General features: G+C 39.0%; 1 protein-coding gene across 9 annotated transcripts in view; it reads left to right on the top strand.

Annotated features, from left to right (window-relative positions):
- Window positions 1-20,335, top strand: part of BMPER (BMP binding endothelial regulator) — a 499,083-nt gene that overhangs the window by 109,429 nt on the left and 369,319 nt on the right. The gene's annotated exons all lie outside the window — the stretch shown is intronic.

The following is a 20,335-nucleotide window of genomic DNA, read 5'->3' as shown; positions in this document are numbered from 1 at the left end:
GTAGAAAAGTAACGGCTGTTGGCTCTTCCACAACTATGTCCTCTTCATCTCCATCTGGAAGACAGCGATCCATACAGACAATGTTACAACAGAAGAAGGAGAAGGAAAAGGAGAAGGAAAGGGAGACAATATTACAGATGATATTACAAGTTGTTCAGAAGATTGAACAAAGAACAGAGAAGACAGATGAGAAAGTGGAGAGCATACAACAAATGATGTTGAAATATGAAGATAGACTCCAAAAATTGAGGAAAAGGAAGAGCAAAGAGAGAAAAAAATCAGAGATATTGATACTAGACTGGATGAAATTGAATGAGACAAGAGTGGACTAGTCGGATGGGAGATGGATAGAGCAGAATTTTATCTCAGATTTCAAAATATAGAAGAGAAGGGAGAAAACCTGGCAGAAGTGATGATAGAAATTCTAGCAGAAGCATTAGAAATTACCAAAGAAAAGATGATGGATGGCATAGATGAGATATTTCGAGTCTACACAAGGTATGCAATACAACATAAATTACCATGAGAAGTCCATATAGGGTTTACCAAGAAATCGATTAAAGCACAGATTTTGCAGATCGCAAGAGAAAAAACACTGAAGTATAAGGAGAAAGAAATTGTGGTTCTGAAGCAAATACTGAGAAGAGTGAGGGAGATGAGGAGAGAATATCAATTCCTGACTAAAATATTGCTTCAAAAAGGTGTGAATTACAGATGGCTGATACCAGAAGGATTAGTGGTAGCAGCAAAGATATAGAATAGATTCAATGGATAAAGCTAAAGCATTTTATGCAGAATTTCTCAGAGAGAAAGGAATGGAAATTAGAATGACAGAACCACTTATTCAAATCCAAGAAGAAGACATAGCAATGTTTTAAAAAGCAGAAAGAGCAGTAGGGGGTATTGTGGAATCTAAAGAACAACGTGAACCGAGATCAACTAGAGCAGCAAATCCCTCATATAAAGTATGAACATGGAAGAGAAAAAAATTGATTACAATAAATATAAATGACTTAATTCAGCTATTAAAAGAGGAAAGGTATTTCATAACTTAGAGAAATTAAAGTTTGATATACTCTGTTTGCAAGAAGTGCATATTAAAAAGCAATATGAACAGGTACTGGTACAGCCAAAATTAGGGAAAATTTTTACTTCATTACCACAATGTAAGAAAAGGGGAGTTGTCTTATACATTAGAAATGTAATTCCAGCTGAGCAAATATACGCAGATGATGAGGGAAGTATTTTGATGGTGGAAATAATAGATAATAATATGAAAATACTTTAAATAGCAATATATGCTCCAAATAACAACCAAGATGACTTCTATAGAAAACTACATAAGAAAATAATTGAATTGGACTATGACAATATTTGTATGATGGGGGACTTTAATGGTACAGTAGATGAGAAATTAGATTATAATACACATAAGGCAATAAAGCATAGTAGAAAGATACTTCTGAAAGCTTTTTTTTAAATGATAGAGGAAATAAATTTAAAAGATGCATGGAGAGAAAGAAATGCAAAAAGTAGGCAATATACCTTTTATTCTGATAGACATTCATCATGGTCTAGATTAGACATGATATGGACGACAATGGAACTGATTTCTAATATAGAAGAAATTGAAATAGAAGCAAATACCTGAGCAGATCATAATCCAGTGACTGTGAGGTGGAAAGGACAAAGGATAAGATCTAGATGGACTTTAAATAATACAGTATTAAAAGAAAAGAATTTTGTGCAGAAAATGGAGAAAGAACTGACTTTCTTTTTTTAAAGAAAACAGAAAAGATACATCGATGCAAAATCTTTGGGACACAATGAAAGCTTATACTACAGGTCTGATCATAGACTATACAAGGAAAAGAAATATTAAGAAAAGACAAATCTACAAAACACTAGAGGATGACTATAAGAAACTTGAAAAGGAGCTTCAGAAATATCCACAAAAGAAGGATATTAAAATAAAAATGGATACCACTAAGCATAAAATGGGATTAATAGAAAAAGAAGACTTAGCACAAAAAATCAGAAGTGCTAAACAGAACTATTTTGAAGATGCCAATAAACCAGGTAGATGGTTAGCATACAAACTGAAAAAAGAGAGAGAATCAAGAAAAATAACACAACTAATAGATGGCCAATGACATACTAGATTTGGGAATAAAGAGAAGAAAGAGATTATACAAGATTACTATAGAAAACTGTATGAACAAGAAAATATACAGGAGGAAAATGTTAAACAATACTTGCAAAAGGCGAATTTATCTCAGATTCCTAAAGACTTGGAAATGATGTTAGAAGGAAATATAACAATGATGGAATTAATTGAAGCACTAAAAAAACAAAAGTTGGGGAAGGCACCAAGCCTGGACGGACTGCCAGCGGAATATTATAAGACATTACAGGAGTCGTTAAGTCTCCCATTGCTAGAAGTTATGAATGAAGTTATGTTAAAGAGGAAAATACCCAAGTCATGGACAGAAGCATATATTACACTTGTTCCAAAAAAGGACACAGACCCACAACAAATAAAAAATTATAGGCCTATTTCCCTGCTAAATTCTGATTATAAAATTTTTGCTTCAATATTGGCAGAAAAACTTAAAAGATATTTAAACAATTTTATACATTCTGATCAAAATGGGTTTCTGCCAAAAAGACAGATTAGAGACAATATGAGGATAATTCTGGACACTTTGGAATATTATGAGGCACATCCTAAAAAGAAAATGGCTTTGATATTTCTAGATGCTCAGAAAGCTTTTGATAACGTCAACTGGCGATTTATGTTACTTCAATTGGAGCAGATGGACTTCGATAGAAAATTTATTCAAGCAATAGAAGCCATATACTACAGACAAACAGCAAAAGTAATGTTAAATGGAGAACTGACAGAGTTTATCGAGATTAAAAAAGAAATGCGACAAGGCTGCCCACTGTTTCCTCTGTTGTTTGTATTAACATTAAAAGTGCTAAATAGAAATATTAGAGAAGAAAAAGAGATAAAAAGAATGAAAATTCAAAAGGAGGAATATAAATTGCAAGCATTTGCAGATGATTTGGTTTTTATCCTTGAAGATCCTTTACATTCAATCATTGCATTGATAGATAAAATAGAAGAATTCGGAAGGTAGGTTTGAAAATTAATAAAGACAAAAAAAATTGTCAAGAAGATTTTGCAAAAAATATGTTAAAACAAAAAGAGGAATTGGCAGAAATATCAAAGATGCAGGTCACAAACAAGGTTAAATATTTGGGGATATATTTGACAGCAAGATGTAGCACATTTAAAGAGAATAATGATAATAAACTCAAACAGATTGGGACAGATTTGGCAAAATGGGAAAATTTACTATTATCATTGATTGGGAGAATATTGACAATTAAAATGAATATATTACCTAGAATTCTATATTTGTTCCAGACAATTCCAATTAGATTGGAAAAAGATTATTTTGAAGATTTGAATAAAATAATATTAAAATATATTTGGCAGGGTAAAAAGACGAGGATAAAATTGAAATTGTTGCAAGATGCTAGAATAAGAGGAGGTTTTGGTTTGCCCAATTGGGAACTTTATTATCAAGCGACAAGTTTGATGTGGATTAAAGAATGGATAATGTTACAAAATATTAGATTATTGACTTTAGAAGGACATGACTTGTTGGGATGGCATGCTTTTCTATGGTACAAGGGAACAAAAACACAGGGGTACTTCAGAAAACATTATATACGTGAAGCTTTGTTATTAAACTGGGAGAAGATTAAAAAACAACACTATTTAAAAATTCCAGTCTGGTTATCGACGATTGAAGCATTTTCATACTCTATAATATTTAGAAGGGAACAAATTGTTAGATATAGTGAATTATTGAATGAAAAGGGTGAACTCAAATCAAAGCAGGAATTGGAGGAACAAGGTTTAAAGATGAATTGGTTTTCTTATATGCAAATACATTCTAGATATGATAAAGATTCTAAGGTAGAGGGTATTTATAATAATTTGACTAACTTAGATAAAATTTTAATAGGTTCTGATGACTATGTAATTAAAAAAATGTATGTTTATTTATTAGAGGTAAAGTTAGAAGAAGAACAAGTTAAAGAAACAATGATTGCATGGGGGAAAAATTTTGGTTATGGAATTGATTTAGAGAAATGGCAAAAACTGTGGTTGCAAAATTACAAAATGACAATGTCAACAGCATATAAAGAAAATTTGTATAAGATGTTTTACAGATGGCATTTACCCCCAACAAGAATTGCCAGAATGTTCAAGAACAAATCGGAAAAGTGCTAGAAATGTCATCAGACACCAGGCTCATATTACCATATGTGGTGGACATGTGTAGAAGCTAAAAGATACTGGACTATAATCCACACATGGTTGTAAAAAATGATAAAAAACCACATAGACTTTAAGCCAGAGATTTTTTTATTAGGAATTGTGCCAGAAATATATAATAGAGAATTGCGATATTTGATTGTGAATGCTATAACAACGGCTAGAATTGTGTTTGCGAAAAACTGGAAAAATGAGAAAATACCAATGCAAGATGAAGTTATTAAGAAAATTATGGAATGTGCTGAGATGAATAAATTGACATTTGAAATTAGAGAACAAGAAGATAAACAATATTATAAGATATGGGATTTATTTTATCAATGGTTAGATAAGAAAGCAGGGAAATGAAATATGAAACAGGAAATGAATGGTATAAATATAATATTTGAAAATAATTTTTATGAAGCGGTAAAGCCATGATAAATGAGGATGTTTATTTGTTTGAAAATATGAGAAATTAAATAACTAGTAAATTTTGAATATGGAGATGAAGCACAAAAGATTTGTAACCAACTGTTACAAACCGACTGTTTGAAATTGTAATGGAAGATGGATTTATGTTTTGTTTAAAAAAAATTTTTTTTAAAAAAAGAGAGGAAGATATCTAAGTAAATCAAATTTTGAATGCTATTAAACTTATAGAGGGGACATCAGGAGATATTTAGAGAGTTTCCTGGACTACCTGAATGTCTGATTGAATAACCCTGGGATATAAAAGAACTGTGACTATAGTATTCTTTGAAAAGCAACATTAGGCCTGAACGTATGGTTGTTCACCCAGAAAAATACAGCATCCTTCACTTAATCCTCCAGGGAAATATTGAAGGGAAAGGAGTCCAGGCAGAAGAAGAACATCATGGCTTCAAAACCTAAGGGACTGGTTTGGACAAAACTCAGCAGCACTTTTTCATATGGCTGTTGAAAAAAATAGGATTGCCAACATGATCACCAACGTCTGATGACGGATATGACACAAGAAGAAGAAGATATGGTTGTAGAACTATTGAATAAAAGTGGACCTTATTAAAATAAGACGAGTGCTCCATATGGGGGGAATGAGTGGAAGTTCAAAAGAAATATTGTTGATGTTCAAAAGCATTAAGGACTCTATGCCAACTTCAGGGAGATAACCAATTTAATACAAAGCATAGATGGGAAAATAGAAAATATTCTACAAGGGACAATGAATAAAGACCAAGATGCCCAGGAGAGGGAGGAGACAATGGGAAGAATGAAGGAAAAGACAGAACAGATAAATCAACAAGCAAAACAAGAAGAGAATAAAGACCATAATGATTAATGAAACAAATCAGAGAAAAAGTATTTTAAGAGATTTAAAAATGGAATGGGAAGATACCATTGAAAAAGAGATAGGGGTTTGGGCAGATACCCTGGAGGCTTGGCAACACAAGAGGATAGAGATGGGAGGAATACTTAGACTAAACAGTAAAAATTCAGAGGTAGATAGAGACAAAGATCCAAGAGAGGAGTATGGGAGGTAAGCCAAAAAAACAAATAAGAATTGAAATATTAAAATGGGCAAGAGATGATGAATAGAAAGGAAATGTTATTTCTTGGTTTCCCCCCTTCTTTCTTTAATATAATGGGGGCCTGATTAAAAGTTAGAATAGAAGTAGAAATAAAGATATACATATTATAAAAGAAATAAATAGATGGATGATTAGAGGTTGAAAGATGGATTTAATATGTATGTTTAAATAATATGGTGATTGTTGTCAGGATGGAGTAAGGGTATTAGATTTTAATACAATCTATGTACTATATTAGGATTAGTAAGGATGGTCTGATTAAATATAATAAATTAAAGAATTAAATGGAAAGATTAGGGGTTGAAAGATAGTATTATGCATGCTTAAACAATGTTGTAATTGGCATTAGAATGATATTGAATAATTAAATATTGAATAATTAAATAATGAAGGTTTTTATTTTAATACAAACAGGAGTATTAATACTAGGTGTATGTAAGCTTAATATAACAAATATTATTGATATTAGTATTGTTATTTGTATCAAAATGAATGATACCCAGATGCCACACTATTCATGTATTGATGTTGATCTATATATAAAAATAAAATAAAAAACATATTTAAAAAAAGTTGAAAAAGTCTTTACTCAAGAGTTTTGATATACAGATAGTTATTAGAATGTCGTCCCTGAAATATATTGGAATGTGATCTCTGGTGGGGATGTGCATACTTCAGGATTTAATTGTTTCACTAAGGATGTCATTGGATAATTATTGAACACCTAATACACCAGACATCTAAATGGTAGAGAGATAGCATACAAATCAGTGAAGGAAGAACTTAAACCACCTTGAGATATGAGAAGTTAGGATGGTTAGAAATGTTGTTATCTATCTATCTATCTATATATATATATAAAAGCAAAATACCAGTGGGAACTTCCGGTGGCACTGTAGGCGCCGAAGACGCTCCTTTTGTGAGCGCCAGCCCCGTGATCACGTAAAGCTGTTAGAACAGCGCAAATCAACTGTCTAGTGGCTTGTAAACTTTCTCCCCGGGAAAAGGGGAGGAAGAGAGCAGATGAGCATAGGTAGAGCTCCCCAAGAGGCCCCAGGAACAATTCTGGGGCTTGAAGGGTGAGAGCTCCCTGGAAGCCCGACAGAGCTCCGGATCCGGGACGATTCTGCTTTAAGCAGAACAAGATGCCGCGACCACCCCTGCAAACAATGCTTTGAATTAAACAGTGGATTTGAAATCAGGCTGAGCAAAGCCAGGAGACATCAGATTTGCAAGTACTAAATTTTAACTCCAAACATGTATTACTTCCTTCTGAGCTATTAAGGGAAGAAAGTGAAACCAAGATGGCGATTGAGCTCTAATGGGGCGTGAAAGTGAAAGTTAAAAGGAAAGTTCCGTTTAGCACTGGTAGCCCCTGTTTAAAACTAGAGATCCCTGTTTTGAAAGAAAGATTAAAGGTCAAAAAGACTATAGTAGTGTTCTTAAAAAAATGATTGACATTATTTAAAGATTGGAAACTTTTGGATTTGGTGGATCTGTTTTCTGGTTTAATTTAAATTGGAAATTAAATTAAATTTAAATTGGAAATTAAAAATGGCTTCAAAACAAATAAAGACTGTTGTTAAAAGTGCTGGGAGCTCGCCAGCTCAAACGTCCAAATTGCAATCCCTCACTGCTCCAATGGAACCACCAACATTAACACTTGAAATGTTGCAGGGAGCCCTTAAAACACAAGCCTGTTACAGAAAAAAAAATTACTTCACCGTTTGAGGATAAAATGCGAGATGTTGCTGATGAGATGGCTGAAATTAAACAGTTTATTCAAAATCGAAATCAGGAAATTAGAGAAGATATTGTCATGGCAGTCCAAGGTCTGGCAAGCCATATTGAAACACTAGATGAAAGAGTGGAAGAAATTAAGCAGTTTAATGTGAATTCGGAAAATAAAATGGAAGAGGTTCAGAATAAGATGGAAAGAGCAGAGGCCGATGTAATAATGATACAATATAGAGACATGGAATTTGCTTTGAGAATAAGAGGCTTGAAGGAAAATAAGCAAGAGAATATGAGAGATTTTTTCAGAAGCATTTGCACAGATAATGGGAGAACAAAAAGCAAATCTTGAGTGGCAAATTGACAAAATTTACCGTGTCAATTCATGGGTCACCAGACAGAAACATTTACCAAGAGACATTGTAGTCTATTTTACTACAAGGAGAATGCGCAATGAAATTTTACAAGCTACTTTTAAAAATAAACCTCAAGTGCAGGGGTAGGAGGTTTTAATACTGAAAGAAATTCCCCCCAAAATGTTGAGAGCCAGAAGGGATTATACCTTTCTGGTGGAAGAACTGAGAAACCATCAGATACAGTACAGATGGGAGGTTCCAGCTGGACTAGTGGTGAATTATTCAGGAGAAAGATATCATCTTAATTCAGTGTGGAAGGTGAGAGATTTTTACACCAATGTACTAAGGGCTGGATGCCCACAGTCCCCAGAAGCCAGAAGGAAGACGGAAGCAGAGGGGGCAAGAAAGGGGGAGAAGGAAGAATCGTTGGTACAGGCCCAAAGGGGAGCTTTGATTATTCAAGAAGATTTAATCCAACTTTTGACTACTGCTCAAGCTTTGGAGGTATTTGAAAAAATAGAAGAACCTAAGGATCAAAGACAGACTCGAGCAGCAGCCAAGCATCAAGAAGAATTAAGAAACTCAAAAACAGAAGCAGTGGGAAGAGCAAGGCCCAAAAACAAAATGCATGGAGATTTCCAGCAAATGCTCCGCAAGCTTCAGGGTGCCAAGAATGGTAACTAGATTTCTGACTTAGAATGTTAATAGTTTAAATTAACCATAGAAGAGGAGAAAAATATTTCACTATCTGAAACAGTTCATAAATGAAGTAATCTGTCTACAAGAGACTCATATTAGAAGGAAAGATAAAAAATATTTAATAAATGCAAGGCTAGGTACGCATTTTGTTGCATCTGCTCCTGAGAAGAAGAATGGTATAGTTATATACCTAAAAAAAGATGTAATTGCTAAACTAATTGAAGCAGATGATCAAAGAAGATTTATAGCAATTGAATAAAAGGGGAAAAATATTTTTAATTGGAGTATATGCACCGAACCAACAACAGGAAAATTTTTACAAGCTTTTACATTCCAAGTTACTACAATGGGATTATAAATCATGCATTTTATTGGGTGATTGGAATGGAGTTTTGGACACTAAAAAAGATAAGAAGGGACTTCTGCATAATACATCAACGCGTGCCAGATTGCCAAAATCGTTTTTTGAAATGATGGATGATACGGAGTTGAGAGATATTTGGCGAGAGAGGAATTCTGAAGAAAAAGATTTTACTTTCTTTTCTGACAGACATCAATCTTTCTCTGGGATTGATTTTATATTAATTACTAATGATCTTTTTTCTAGGGTGAAGAAGATGAAGATTTGTCCAAGAGTTTTAATGGATCATAGTCCAGTTTGAATGGAACTAGAGTATGGAAAGGGATTTAAGAGGTCTTGGAGGTTAAATGAAAATCTGTTTAGATATGAGGAAAATGTAAAAGAATGTAAAAAATTTATGAAAGAATTTTTCATTATGAATATGCATAAGGGTACATCTATGGAAATGGTTTGGGATGCAAGTAAAATATATATGAGAGGTATTTTGATATATCTGAATAATAAACATAGACATAAACAGGGAAAAAAAGGAAGGACTTAGAAGAGGAAATCAAAAAAAAGAAGAAAAAAAAAGAACAAGCTTTGATATTGAATCCAGCAGACAAGAAAATAAAAGAGGCAATTAACTTACTGCGAGGGCAATTTAATATGTTAATGGCAGATCAGGTTGCAACTAACTTGCAATATGCTAAACACAATATTTTTTGCAATGCTAACAAACCAGGGAGATGGTTAGCATATCTGTTAAGGAAAAAACAAAAGTCACGGACTATAGAGAAAATAGAATATAAAGGTAAAGAGGTTTATCAGCAAAATATGATTAAGAAAGCATTTTTAGAACTCTATACGAGGTTGTATGCTAGTGATAAAATTCAAAGTATAGATATAGATAGATACTTACAGAAAGAGAATATTCCTATAATTACAAAAGAGCAAAGGGAGGGTTTAAATCAACCGATAACCTCTGAGGAAATTATGTGTGCAATTAAGCAGTTGAAAGTGAGTAAAGCCCCTGGGACGGATGGTTTGACAGCCGCTTATTATAAACACTTGCAGTTAGAAATGGTGGGACCACTTAAAGAATTATTTACTAATATACAATCTGGAGATGTACCCCCATCCTGGAGGACAGCATTCATTTCTCTGATTCCAAAGGAGGAGCAAGACCATACCCAGCCAAAAAATTATAGGCCTATATTACTTTTAAATACAGATTACAAGATTTTTGCTAAAATACTAGCAAATAGGTTAATGACAGTCATGCAACAAATGATTCATAAGGATCAAACTGGTTTTATAAATGGTAGACATATGAAGAGCAATGTAATGCAAATTGCTAACCTATTAGAGTATTTGGGGAAGAACAACCAAATCCCTGCGGTGCTAATATTTCTTGATGCGGAGAAAGCATTTGATCAATTGAATTGGCATTTCTTATTGAAAATAATAGAAAAGATGCAGTTTGGAGAATATTTTACACAATCTATTAAGGCAATATATCAGAAACAAACAGCACAAATAATAATTAATGGTAGTTTAACGGATACTTTTAATATAGAAAAAGGAACAAGACAAGGATGTCCCTTGTCTCCATTATTGTTTATCTTGACCTTGGAATTTTTGTTGAGTAAAATACGTGGGTCGGATAAAATAAATGGAATTAAAATTAGGCAGTATGACTACAGATTAAGAGCATTTGCAGACGACGTGGTTGTTACTTTAACCCAACCATTACAGTAGGTTGTAGGTTTAATGGATATAATTAATCAATATGGACAAGTATCTGGATTTAAAATAAATGCAGGGAAAACAAAGATAATAACTAAAAACATGACTACAAATCAAAAAGATGAATTAGAAAGACTAACAGGATTTGAAATAGTTAAAAAAAATTAAGTATTTAGGGGTTTATACCATGACATCAAATGCGAAATTATTTAAGCATAATTATGATCTGTTGTGGCAAAAAATACAGAGAAAGTTGGAAAATTGGAAAAAAAATTATAAATTATATTTGTTGGGAAGAATAGCAGCAGTAAAAATGAATGTTTTGCCTAAGTTTTTATTTCTTTTTCAAATGATACCAATACTTAAAAAAGATGAAAATTTGAAGATATGGCAGAAGGGTATTAATAATTTTGTTTGGGCAGGAAAGAGACCGAGAATAAAGCAAAAAATAATGCAGGATATACGTAAAAGAGGAGGTTTCAAAATGCCCAATTTAAGATTATATTATGAGGCAGCTGCTCTATCAGCAATTAGTGACTGGATGAATTCAACAGAAGAAAGAATATTGAATATTGAGGGATATGATTTGGTCTGCGGTTGGCATGCTTATTTATTACATGATAAGAAAGTGGATAAGACTTTTAAAAGTCACATATTAAGGAATGCTTTATTGCGTGTCTGGAAAAAGTATCAGTATAAATTAAACGATAAGTTATCGATGTGGGCAATACCCAGACTCGCGATAGAGAATATAAGTGTAGAGCAAAAACAAGATGTGACTGCTTATAAGGAACTTCTTAATAAGGAAAGAGGTATATTACAACTAAAATCTTTGAATCAATTAAGAGAAGAAAGAATAATTCAAACATGGTTTCAGTATGGACAGTTGCAAGCTAGATGGAGAGAAGATCAGAAAGTTGGCATCTTGCAAAATGAGAAGAACTTGGTAAAACAAATTAGAGATCAAAGTCAAATGCATATAAAAGGGTTGTATAATGCATTAGTAGAAATAGATTCAGAAACAGAGCTAGTTAAGGACTGTATGATAAAATGGGCACAGAATATTGAAGAACCAATAATGATGGAAACGTGGGAAAAAATATGGGTTAAAGTAAAATAAAGTTTACGCAAGCCCAAAACTTAAGAGAGAATTTTTATAAAATGTTTTATAGATGGCATCTAGATCCTAAAAAATCCGGGGTGGGGGGAGGGGGGTTGGAGGGAGAGGGGGGATGAGGGATGGGGGTGGGTGGAGGAGGGATGGGGGTAGGGGGAGGAGGGATGGGGGGAGGAGGGATGGGAAAAATTGTACAAAACTTTTTAATAAAAAAAAAAGCAAAATACCAGTCACGCATCATCACAAAATCTCCAGAACCATAAAGCCTACAAACTTGAAATTTGCCATGTATGTTCCTCTTAGCTTCTAGGTGCTAAGAAAGGATTTTTCGAAATGACCATCAGAGTATTAGTATTTCCTATATTATTATTAGCATGCTCTGATGCTAAGGAGTTCTACTCCCCCTCCCCACCTGAAAAGAAATCTGTTCCAAATGCAAAACACAAGCAGAGGAGAGGAGTTTCAGTTTCAGTTTTACTTTCACAGCAGCCAACAGCTTTACTACAGAACAGTTGAGCTACAGAACAGGCTCCTTCCTGTCTCCTTATTGCTCACACAGCAAATACTGTTTCACTTTCCAAACAGACCTCTGATGCTAAGGAGTTCTACTCCCCCTTCCTACCTGAAAAGAAATCTGTTCCAAATGCAAAACACAAGCAGTGGAGAGGAGTTTCAGTTTCAGTTTTACTTTCACAGCAGCAAGCAGGGGATAGTATAGGGGATGCTTCTGTGGAGCAAGCCTGAGGGAGAGAAGGGGATAGGATAGGGGAGGTTTCTGTGGGGCAAGGCTGAGGGAGAGAAGGGCGATAGGATAGGGGAGGCTTCTGTGGGGCAAGCCTGAGGGAGAGAAAAGGGATAGGATAGGGGAGGCTTTTGTGGAGCAAGGCTGAGGAAGAGAAGGGAATAGGATAGGATAGGCTTCTGTGGGGTAAGGCTGAGGAAGAGAAGAGGAGAGAAGAGGCCAATAGTAACTACTCATTAATTTTCAAGCTGTAAGTGTCGATGTCCAGTGTGCCTCTGTTCAAAACTCAAGAAAGAAAAACCCCAAGTCGAGAAAGGTACTTTTACTGAGTATGAACTGATAGCAATGAAAGAAAAGCAAGATCTGAGCCTAAAGGTGCGAAAATTATATATTGAAAATATTCCCAAATCCCTCCCTCCAAGGACCCTGGCTGTTCAATCCCCAGCCCCCCATGATGTCATGGTGCATCTTCAGGTGGCCTCATCCATCTGGTATGCTAGAACGGTTGACCTTGACTGGCTATCAACAAGTCCACTCAACTGTGCAGAAAATGATGACAGCATCCCTCCCTTTTTCTCCCTTTTTGGTCACATCACGAGATATCTCCACCAGCTCGCTTCCCCACCCAAATACCTATACCTTCTCCCCCTCCCCCCCATTACTATGGCAGCCGATAGCAAGCAAGCATTATAGAGGCTGACAGTTGATTTATCAAGCCCGATCACATAGTTTTGTAGTGGAGCACGGGTATTCAGCTAGTAAATAATAAAGTCCTTTTAAGCCATCTGGAATTCTGTTCTGTTCCTGGCTAATTTTCGGGTCTCTGACTTTTCTCCCATTTCTTTTTTGGGGAAAAAAATAAGATTCTTGAGCTTGAATAATATCAATAAAATCTAAAACCATCGTAATAAATAAAAGATCTCTAGCATATCTAGAAGAACATATGTGCAAATCATTTGGAGAACAGACACTATTCTGATAAGCAGCTAATTATGTTTAAAAACTCACATTCTTCATGTTCATTCCTTATGGTTATTGCTACTGAAATGATTGCAGATTTGGCCTTCTTAGGGGATAAAGAATAATATTTTATATAATACAAAAAAGTGAAGGAATAAGACATAATGAGAACGCTAGTAAGTGGGGTTTTTTTTAAGTTCACATAGGCTAACATGTTGAGTTATTTGTCTGAAATACCTTGGCCAAATTATAGGAAACAGAAGTAGTGCAAAGTCTCTAAATTAGTTTTATGATTTAACATTTTTCTTTCTCCTTTGATTCTTCTTCTCCCATCCTATTTTTGAGTAATTATGACATATGTTCAATTGAAATGGCCAATAGCATCTACCATATGGATTTACCATACTTTTCAGAGTATAAGATGCACTCCCCCCCCCAAAAGAGGGTGGAAATGTTGGTGCATCTTATACACTGAATACAGCCATTTTTGGCCTCCTGAAGCCCTGCCCAGCCCAGCCTGTTTTTGCCAGGCCTGCAGAGTGCTCCTGTGGGCTGGGGAGGGCAAAAATGCCCCCATTTTTGCAAAAAACGGGCCCATTTTTTTGCAAAAATGGGGCATGAAGAGGATTTGGGAAACCTGCAGAGTGCTCCTGGGGAGCAAAAACTTCTTTTTCTTGCTTACTTCTTCAAAATCTTGGTGCGTCTTATACACCAGTGTGTCTTATAGTCTGAAAAATATGGTATGTGTGATGTAATAGACCAAACCTGTAATTTTAGCTGGGGCTTGCTGCACAGAGAGACCCTGTATGTCATGCCTGAGGAAGGAATTTCCAGTAGTAAAATTATTTCTAAAAAGAAATAATATGGGGCAAGATGGGAGATAAATAGCAGAAAAGGCTTAAATATCTGAAGTTATTCACTGCTTTTGTTAATTTATTATTAGAGTCCTCTTATCATCTATCTTTGACATTCCCCTTTTAAAATTATGGCTGATGCTAATTCTTCATTTGTTTGTTTATTTATTTCCACCTTTATTTTTATAAATATCTCAAGCAGCAAACATATCCAACCCAACTCCTCCTATTTTCCCCATAACAACAACCTTGTGAAGTGGGTTGGGCTGAGAGAGAATGATTGGCTCAAAGCTGGTTTAAGTGCTTAAGATGGCACTAGAAGACATAAGTCTCCTGGTTTCTAGCCTGGCTGCCTTAATCATTAGACCAAACTTTATGCATCATAATAGAACAGGTATACTGGTTTAATAAATTAGAGTAGATTAACAGAGTTGGAAGGGATCTTGTAGGTCATCTAGTCCAATCCATCGCCCAAACAGGAGACCCTACACCATTTCTGACAAATGGCAGTCCAATCTCTTCTTGAAAACCTCCAGTGATGAAGCTCCCACAATTTCCAAAGGCAAACTGTTCCATTGGTTGATTGTTCTCAGAAAATTTCTCTTTATTTCTAGGTTGACTCTCTCCTGGATCAGTTTCCATGCATTATTCCTTGTCTGGCCTTCAGGTGCCCTGGAAAATAGCTTGATCCCTTCCTCTCTGTGGCAGTCCCTCAAATATTGGAACACTGTTATCATGTCTAATCTGGTCCTTCTCTTCACCAAACTAGCCATGCCAGTACCTGTAACAGTTCTTCATATGCTTTACTCTCCAGTCCCCTAATCATCCTGGTTTATCTTCTCTTCACTCTTTCTGATGTCTCAACATCCTTTTTATAGTGTGGTGACCAAAACTGGATGCAGTATTCTATGTGTGGTCTTACTAAGGCCTTGTAGAGTGGTATTAATACATCACTTGATCTTGATTGTATTCCTCTGTTAATGCAATTTAGGATTGCATTGGCTTTTTTGGCTGCTGCTGCACACTGCTGACTCATATTTAACTGGTTGTCCACTAAGACTCCAAGATCCCTTTCACAGTTACTGCTATTAAGCCTGGTTTCATCCAGTCTATATGTGTACTTTTGGTTTTCCTTGCCTAAATGTAAGACTTTACTTTTCTCTACATTGAATTTTATTTTGTTAGATAGGGCCCAGTGTTCAAGTCTGTCAAGATTCATCTGGATCTTGAGCCTATCTTCTAGGGCCGTGATGGTGAACCTATGGTCACAGGTGGCACACATAGCCATATCAGTGGGAACGCCAACTCAGTTCTGGCGTGCATGCACACGCCGGGCAGCTGATTTTAGGGCCTTCTGGGCCCACCGGAAGTAGGGAAAAGGCTGTTTCCTGCCTCTGAAGGGCCTGGGGGGAGGGAGGCCTGTTTTTCTTTCTCACCTGGCTCCAGATTCTCTCTGTTCTGTCCCCGTCCCACACACACACACACCAACAGACGTTCAAGAGTTAAAGACTAAATTAGCCGGCAAAATCCTTTTCCTTATGATAACGGAACTTGGCAACAACCTAGTGGCTGCCTGCCAAGAGTTTATTACTTACGAAGAGGAGAGATAACTTCTCCCTGCTTCTGGTACATAAAAAGAAACAGCTCAATAATTACGGAGTCAATCAAGTCCAGAGATAATCCAGCAAAGTCTATAGCAAAAGTCTGGCAATGCAGAATGGCGTGGAAGCTTTCAGCCTTGTTCGTCACAAGGCTTGACTGGCCACACGCTCCCTTTTATACCCTGTGGGGTGTGGTCCAGTGACTCAGCCTAATCTCGGGTACGCCTTTTCTTCTATTGCGCGTGCTTATCTCTGCGACGCTGGCATGGATCCAGCCAAGACTCATTACTCTCATCACTGTCCACCTGTGGCTGCGTGGACGTGCTTGGCCCTGGCCCTATCTCTTGCCCTTCGGCGGACACCGAAGGCATTGCCAGAGAGGAGGGTCCTGGAGAGGGAGGCCTTGCCAACTCCTCTCCTTCACTCTCGGAGTCCTCTCCTGCCGATGACACAGGTTCAGGTAACGGAGCCACAACACCTCTCTATGAATTTGGGAAGGGCGAAAACAGCCTTTCCCACTCCCTCGGAGGTCCTCCGGAGGCCTGAAATAGCCCATTTCCCAACTCTCGGTGAGACAGGAAGTGATGTTTTACAGTGGCATTCAGTTTAGTACAATGATTTTTGCAAAATGCACTAAAGCTTGAAGAATACATCTCTGCTTATACTGATAAAGATTATTCTTTTTGAACATTAAAACATATACTCAAGCAAATATTTCCAATCAATTGTAAATGAAAACAATTTTGAAAGGCATTTTCAAAGCAATGAGTGGATGTCTTACCATTCTTTCTGTCCTCTTTTAATTAAATCTTTCTCCTTTATTTTTTTCCCCCTTGGGCCTTATTGCAATATTCCAAAACTTTCACAGATCCTTCCCAAATAACCACTTCTTTACTTTACTTTTATTATATTTATATACCGCCCTTCTCCCGAAGGACTCAGGGCGATGAACAGCCATGGTAAAACAGTATACAAGACAAAAATTTAAAAACTTATTAAAATAATTCAATCACTGGCCAAATTTAAAACACCCAGCTAAAATCGTTATTTAAAACCCCTATCAAAACCCAATTAAAATCCTTTATCCTGTCAGACCAGCTTGCTGGAATAATAGGGTCTTCAGAACATGACGGAAGGCACGGAGGTCGGGGATCCTTTATATGTCCGGGGGCAATTCATTCCATAGGACCGGGGCCCCCACAGAGAAGGCTCTCCCCCTGGGGGTCGCCAGCCTACATTGTTTGGCCAACGGCACCCTGAGGAGGCCCTCTCTGTGGGAGCGTACTGGTCGGTGGGAGGCAATTGGTGGCAGAATGCGGTCCTGTAGATAACCAGGTCCTAAGCCATGGAGCACTTTAAAGGTGGTAACCAACACCTTGAAACGCACCCAGAAGACCACCGGGAGCCAGTGCAGCTTGTGCAAGAGGGGTGTTACATGGGAATGATGAGTCGCCCCCATTATTACTCGCGTGGCTGCATTCTGGACCAGTTGGAGCCTCCGGGTGCTCCTCAAGGGGAGCCCCATGTACAGAGCATTACAATAGTCCAGACAGGAAGTGACGAGGGCATGGGTGACTGTGCGCACGGTGTCCTGATCCAGAAAGGGACGCAACTGGGAGATCAGGCGAACCTGATAAAAAGCCCCCCTGGCCACGGCCATCATATGATCATCCAAAGACAGGAGGACACCCAAGTTGCGAGCCCTCTCTGAGGGGGGTAAGATCTCATCCCCAATAGCCAGCGATGGTGTTAGCTGACTATATCAGGCCGTCGGAAGCCACAGCCACTCAGTCTTGGAGGGGTTGAGTCTGAGCCTGTTCCTCCCCCTTCAGATCCGCACGGCCTCCAGGCAATGGGACATCACGTCAAGGGCATCAATGGGGTGGCCTGGGGTTGAAATGTACAACTGCGTGTCATCAGCATACAGTTGACACTTCACCCCAAAGCCACGGATGATCTCACCCAGCGGCTTCACATAAATGTTAAACAGGAGGGGCGAGAGGACTGACCCTTGCGGCACCCCACAAGTGAGGAACCTCGAGGTCCACCTCTGCCCCCCGTCAACACAGACTACGTGAGGTCAGAGAGGAAGGAGGTGAACCACTGTAGTACGATGCCCCCCACTTCCACCTCCTCTAGCCGACATAGCATGATACCATGATCGATGGTATCAAAAGCCGCTGAGAGATCTAGGAGGACCAGGACAGAGGAGCAACCCCTGTCTCGAGCCCTTCAGAGATCCTCAACCAATGTGATCAATGCCGTTTCCGTGCTGTAACCCGTCCTGAAGCCCGACTGGCATGGATCTAGATAGACAGCTTCATCCAGGAATCGAGGAAGTTGTCTTGCCACCACACTTTCAACAACCTTCGCCGCGAAGCGGAGGTTGGAGACAGGACAATAATTAGCTAATACAGCCGGGTCCAGGGAAGGCTTCTTGAGGAGGGGCCTCACCACTGCCTCTTTCAGGGTGGATGGGAAGACACCCTCACTCAACGAAGCGTTGGTAATCTCCTGAAACCAGCCTTGTGTAACCTCCCGGGAGGCCAGCACCAACCAGGAGGGACATGGGTCCAGTAAACATGTGGTAGCGTTAAGCCTCCCCAAACTCCTGTCCACGTCCTCAGGAGTCACATGGTCAAACTCCTCCCAGATAACACTCTCAAGTCTCACCTCCGTTATCCTGTCTGAGGCTATCCAATCAGAGTCCAGGCCGCCCTGAATCTGAACGATTTTATCATGCAAGTATTGTCCAAAATCCTCAGCTCTATCCTGCAAGGGATCCTCCCTCGCTCCCACTTGTAGTAGAGAGCGGGTCATCCTGAACAGGGTGGCGGGCGGTTCTCTGCAGATACAATAAGAGTGGAAAAATAGTTAGATTTCACCACTCTTATTGCCACTAGGAAGGTCTTGATATAAGACCTCACCAGTGTTTGGTCAGATTCGGTGCGGCTAGACCTCCAATCGCTCTCTAGGCATCTTTTCCGGCACTTCATCTCTCTCAGCTCCTCGGAGAACCAAGGAACCAATTGAGAACGGCACCGAGTCAGAGGCCACAAAGGCGCGACGCGGTCCAAGGCTCCGGCAGCCGCCCTGTCCCAGGCGGCCACCAATTCCTCAGCCAAGCCGTGAGTCAGAGCCTCTGGGAATGGCCCAAGCTCTGTCAGGAATCTCTCGGGGTCCATCAGGTGCCTGGGATGGAACCACCTGATTGGTTCCGTCTCCCTGTGGTGAGGGGCAGTGGTCCGAAAGTCCAGCTGAAGGAGCAAAGGATCTGTCCATGACAAGGGCTTAATGACTAGGTCCCCTATTGTAAGATTATTCAACCACTGACCAGAGACAAAAATCAAGTCCAGTGTGTGTCCCCCAGTGTGGGTGGGGTCATGAACTAACTGGGTCAGGTCCATGGCCGTCATGGAAGCCATGAACTCCCGAGCCGCTTCCGACGTTTCACCGACGGCAGGTTGAAATCCCCCATGACCATAAGCCTGGGGGTATCCACCGCCACCCCAGCTATTACGTCGAGCAGCTCAGGCAGGGCAGCTGCTACGTGGCAGGGAGCCAGGTACGTAGTCAGCAAACCCATCTGCACCCTATGACCCCACTTCACAAAGAGGGACTCACAGCTGGCTATCTGAGGAACAGTGGCCTCCTTCGGACTAAGAGTTTCTTTCATAATCACCGCTATCCCTCCGCCCCTCCCCTGGGCCCTGAAATGCATGGAAGCCTGGTGGGCACATCTCCATGAGGGGGACCCCCCCCTGTGGCCTAACCAGGTCTCCGTGATCCCAGCCAGGTCCGCACCCCCGTCCGGAACTAAATCATGAATGAGGGGGGCTTTATTAACCGCAGACCTGGCATTGCAAAACAACAGCCGAAGGCCTGGGCCCTGAGACTCTGCACAACCTGGAGTACAGGTTGGGGGCCGGAGCACGCTATCGCTCGCAAACAGCGAGTGCGTGCTCCCTGAACATGATACGGCCCCCTGCGCCCGCCATATCTGCCCCTCCCCCCCACTATTTTGATGGAATGGCCCTTCATCTCGCCCCCTGGCTCCCTATCTCTCCCTCCCTCTCTCCTCCCGCCCTGACCCTCCCTCTCTCCTCCCGCCCTGACCCTCAGACCCACTCTGCCGCTCTGCGGTTCTGCAGACCTCCCCAGGTTCTACCCACCCCTTCCTAAAACCTCTTAAAAACTTTACATTAATCTTAGTCAAAAAACCCCCCACTCTCCTTTGTGCTACATGCCACCTCTCGGGGTTCCAAAACCCGTCATTGAG

The sequence above is a fragment of the Pantherophis guttatus genome, chromosome 4 (genome assembly GCF_059756535.1).
Source record: "Pantherophis guttatus breed Tessera chromosome 4, ASM5975653v1, whole genome shotgun sequence".
NCBI classification, from domain to species: domain Eukaryota; kingdom Metazoa; phylum Chordata; class Lepidosauria; order Squamata; family Colubridae; genus Pantherophis; species Pantherophis guttatus.
Note: the sequence above shows the minus strand (reverse complement) of the source record. Positions and strands in the feature narration are given on the sequence as shown.